Genomic DNA, 5,488 nt, shown 5'->3' with positions numbered 1-5,488 from the left:
TTTCAGTTTTTGTTGAGATGTTATTAGGTGTATTAAGATGTATTGATTTTACAATGAGTTTAAGTAAAAGTCTGATATGGCATGTCCTTATTGGCTGATGTAAACCAAAGGGTTTACACCTTGTCCTTATTGAATTTAATCTCAAAATGTAAACTGTCCATGTTTTTTTTTATTGCTTCTTAATTTTTGTTATTGTGAAACACTTTTTTTTTAATGATTCATTTATTTAAAACTCTTTGGTTTTTGTACTCAATAACTCACTTGGATAAATATTTATGATGTGATCCCACATTTGATTCTAAAATTATGAAATAAAACTCTTTCTAAAAATAAATAATTTAAGACATATGACGCAAAATTGGATTCTAATTTGAAATTCTAATTAGACTTTCTCTGAGTTTTGTCTATTAAAATATATATAGATTGTACTCATGCATATGTACAGGTCATACACTAATATACATAGATATTAATCTCTCGTGCCTATACTAAACTTAATTTTGGGCAAATTGCATTTTAAACTCTTATACTTAAGGGTTGGTTTCAAATTGAACTGTATAGTCTCGTTTGTTTCAAGTCAAACTTAGAATTTTAAAATTGTATGAAGTGAAACTTTCCAATCAAACTTGAAATGTCCATTGTTTAAATTAATACGATTTTGAAGGTCAAGCATTTGTTTTGAAACTAATGAAAGTATGAGACTTAATTTGTAACATTTAAAGAAAGACAAAGGTTAGCCAAATAAAAATAATCAGATATAATTGATAATATGTGTAGAAATTTAATTCTTAGATTTTGCTAACAATTATTAATTTGATAATATGTTTTGGATAGCCGAAATTATAATTTCTACAAAGAAAATAACCTTAATAGATTATTAAAAACAAAATTTTATTCTAATACTGGTTCAATTAATCATTGTTAAGTTTTTTTTTTTTTTTTTTAGTTTACGTTTTTTTGGTATTTTGGATCTATATTACAATTATGATTGTTCCTATAATAAATAAAAATATAATTATGAAATAGATTACTCATTATTAGACTAGTTTAAATTGTAAAAAAATTTTAAATAAAATTACCATAAAAATAATTATCACGCGTGAATTCGCGACTAGTTATATATTAAAAGAATTACTCAACCAGAATTTCCATCACAAGCTGTTTTTTTATTGAAAAAAAAAAAAAAAAAAATCTGGAAAACCACTCCACTAACCAATAGTCCATCTCCCGCTCTATCCCTCTTCATCTCTCTCTGGTGACACACCCACCCACCCACCACAAATTCGTTGGGCTTGTGTGTTATCATTTCAGCCAAGACTTATTCTTTAAGTGATTTTACTTGTCTGTTTTCGCATCTTTCATTACAAGAAGGTGAATCCTAATGTTGAATCACAGAGGTACGCCACCAAAATCCAAACAGATTTTTTAGAAAAAGAAAACAAAGATTGTTATAAATCGAGTAAAATAAAAATTTATAAATTGAACTGCCAATCTTCCTCCCTCCCTCTCTCTGCATCTCCGGTGACTTACCCATCCAAACCCATCATCGGCAATTTTCGTTCGCTTTTTGTGTTTCTAATAGCATCATCATGTTTTTCGGAGAGGTTGAGGTTGGGGTTTGTGAGACTATGGACCGTACTGCTACGGTGGTGTTTTGGGTCGGTGGGCCCAGAAGTTATCCAGAAGCTAGAGGCCATTTTCTTTGAAACTTAGAGACAGATTTCGTTTGGATTTGGGAGTTTCTGTGCAGTGCTGCAACAATTGGTATAAAGTTGAACCTGATATCCATTAGTCTTTATAAAATTTGAAACTGGTTTGTGGATGTGGCTTGCTTGGCAGAAAGCAAATCACTAGAGATGCAGAGAGAGGGAGAGGGAGAGGGAGAGGGAGAGGGAAGGAAGGGAAGGGAGAAACTTCTAATGAAATTTTGGTTCTTATATGTCCATATCATCGATTTGTAAAGAGTTTGTTGAATTATTTGAGGTTGTAATTTTATGTTACCTTGAATACAAGTGAGAAGTAATATCTTTTGTTACCTTGAAGATTGGATACTTCTTTTAAGATGAGCTTGAGATTTTGTCTATTATAGAAAAAACCGAAGGAAGCCATTTGCTTTCCTATCATCCACATGCTTTGGTTTGTAAAATTTGATCCTAAACATTATGTACTACAACATAAGACTTTACTAACTAAAGAGAAGTAATATGCTCTTCCAAATGTTAATGTGCTCATTTTATTGGGCATGGTCGTGCAAAGCAGGCTGTATTATAGATGAAACAAAAAATTAAGTGATCACATGCTTTGTACTTGAGGAAAGTTGAAGAAAGGGAAAAGTTAAGGGGGGAAAAAAGACCAAACATTATTAAAGCATAGTTATATTACCGTTAACTAATATAAATAGAAGTATTACCTTAAGAAGCATATGACTGAGACATTGAGGAAGTTAGAAATATAAAATTGAGCATAGATGTGATGAAGAAAGGAACGGGGACCTAAGACCTTTAGAAGGAGAAATTGTTAGCACCTCCGAAAGGACAGCTGAGTTGGTCCTCCCATGTAGTCTCAACCAATAATAAAAGGACACCTATTTAAAATAATGCTGACTCAGCTTCCTAAATGGCAAAGTAAAAACCAAACTCATGTTAGATTTAACCACCTAAATTTAACTCTAGTTAAAAAGAATTAAGCTGAAAAACACAAATAAATTTAAACCAGCAAGATTCAAAACTTGAAATAAATTTGAGGCTTAAACTTTAAACAGCCAACACAAATAAATTTGAAATCCAAAAGCTCACACTCATTAGTGACCAAATTTGTCTCTATGGAGAGGTCATCTCTCAAAACTCTATATTAGTTTTCTCAATCTCAGATGTTCTACAAGATGATGTCAAAGAAGCAACACTATGAGTCAAAAACTCTCCAACAAGAAACACTGCAAGCTCCACGGCTACATTTCGAAACTCTTTGACGAAGTGCATACGTTGACAACTCTTTAAGAGTGAAATGACTGGGTGGGGTACTCTCTCCTTCAAGATTTGATTCCTTAATTTTTTTTTTCAAATAATTAATTATCCACTGACTTTCTTTTGAATTTATTTACATTAACAGATTTGAAGAAATGGCTACTAACTGATGTGTGTGTAGAATCAGCTATCATCTAATAGCAAAGATTGATGTCAAAGTTTTGAATCAAAAATTGTAATTGTTATATTCAGTTGTGGGTTTCCTGTGGGCTTTGAACATTGGTTCTAATGTGATATTGTGATGTATTTCTGTGGTTTGGAATATTTGTTTTAATTTGTAATTGTAATGTTTTTGGTTTATTAGAAGGTTGGTGGTATTTTGTGGAAGTTAGTACTTAGTAGGTTAGTATTAATTTGCAAATGATTTGTGTTTTAGGGGTTGATTTTGTTTTGGTGTTTGGAATTTGGATGTCATTGTAATTTTTTTTTTTTGGTGTTTTTTTAATAATAAAATTTCTCCTTCATCCAAATAAATAGGAAAAAGTTGTCAATGGTATGTGTTGCCTGTAAAATGCTTTTAACAGGGTAGTTTGTTGTGCCTGGTTCTATAAAAGAAAAAAAAATTAAAAAACCAAAAACTAAAAACATGAACCCAGATGATTTTGAACATGAACCTAGATATAGAACCTATTCAAATCTCAACCATCCACAAAACCCCGCGAAAACAATTCAAATACATAGAACCTTTGAGATTTTCTCACGAAATTGATGGAAAAACAACATCCAACAAAAATTTTCCAGTACAATTTTTTTCTCAATGTGTAAATGATTCCAGGGACAAAGTTAGGAACATGAAAAGGAAAGTGATAGAAAAAATTCAAGGGATTTATTTATTTATTTTGCATTTTTTCGTTTATGAAATTTTCAGTAATTAATTGAAGTTGAGGAAGAGTTTTGTTGTAGCATTGAGAAAGTGAGTGGAGATATTGTGAGTTTGGGATTTGGCTTTGTGGTTATGGTTTTGGGCTCTGAGGAATGAAGCGAAAGTTCTGAGGGAATGAATAGAGATATTTTGAGTTTGGTTTTTATTTTTTTGGGTTAAGATCAGGGTTTAGTTTATGGAGATGTGTATTTCCAGATCTAGGTTCACGTTCAAAATCATCTGGGTTCATGTTTTTGGTTTTTAATTTTTTTTTTTTTTTTCATTAAAATAGATAATTTAATTTTTGTTTATTCAAATGCTGATAGGGCATTTTTTATTACTATTATTATGCCACGTCAGCCTCAAGTTTGCCAATTGCTCACACCATTTGTCACGTATGTATTTTTTATTAGTTAGTTAACGATAGGGACCAAATTAATTACAAGTTGAAAATAACAAAGACTAAATTAATTACTACAAAAATATAATGACTAAATTAACTGTAACTTCAAAATGTAGAGATCAAAATAGTATTTTTCGCTTATTATAAAATTCTTCATGGAAGTTAGCATTAATTAAAAAAAAAAAAAAGTAATTTAATACGTACACCAAAAAGAAAAAGGAAAAAAAAGAACTGATGTAGACAAGTATATGTGAAGTGCCTCAAAAGAAGAAGGTAAAGTATAAAGTTGATTCAAGAAAAGAAAAAGGTAAATTATAAAGGGTTGATTGAATAATTACAAGAATGGTTAAAAGTTAAAATAATTATTCAAGTGGATGGTGAGTTGGCGACATGAACAAAATTTGACTTGGGGTAAGATTTTTTTTTTTTTTTTTTTTTTTTTTTTTTGTGACTGAGTTTCAGTTTGACACGATTCTCGAAAAAGAGGACCAAAATTTAGACCTCAGGTAAGATTTGATTTGATTTTTTTTTTCCCTTCCTACATGATTGAGTTTGGTTTCACCCAAAATTGAGTAGGGTCAAGATTGGATTGAATCTAGCTTAATCAAACTACTTTGAGACAATGAAAACAAGAGTTTAGTTAAGATCAACATTAGGGGTGGCAATTCTAATTTGTGGGTCGGGTTTTTATCGTGTCGAGCCATGAGTATTCGATTATATGAGTTAACCCGAACTCGACCTATTTAGTAAACGTGTTAGGAATCCTCAACCTGAACACGACCTGTTTATTAAACAAGTAGATCTAACCCGGCACGTTTAACTTGTTTAATTAACAAGTCATGTAAAGGTCAATACATATGACTTGTTTAATAATCTATTTGAACCACCACGCACCCTTGGTGAGATGTGGGGGGTAAGGGCCGGGGTTCAATCTCCAGGAAGGAGCTTCACACACATATACACTTAAATTAGGTTAGAGTAGAAATTCTATCTTATATATAAAATAATAATAATAATAAAAAAAAAATCTATTTGATTAATAGGTCATACCTATCCTATATAATTTTTATCAATTCTCATATATCTAAAATTAAAATACAATTATAATTATAAATATAGTAATAAACATATAAAAATAATCATAAATTAAGCAATAATATTAAAATAACTAATAACTTTATAAGCTAAATGAGTCAAATG

Source organism: Quercus lobata, chromosome 10 (assembly GCF_001633185.2).
Source record: "Quercus lobata isolate SW786 chromosome 10, ValleyOak3.0 Primary Assembly, whole genome shotgun sequence".
NCBI classification, from domain to species: domain Eukaryota; kingdom Viridiplantae; phylum Streptophyta; class Magnoliopsida; order Fagales; family Fagaceae; genus Quercus; species Quercus lobata.
The sequence above is the reverse complement of the archived record's forward strand: the minus strand, read 5'-3'. Positions refer to the sequence as shown.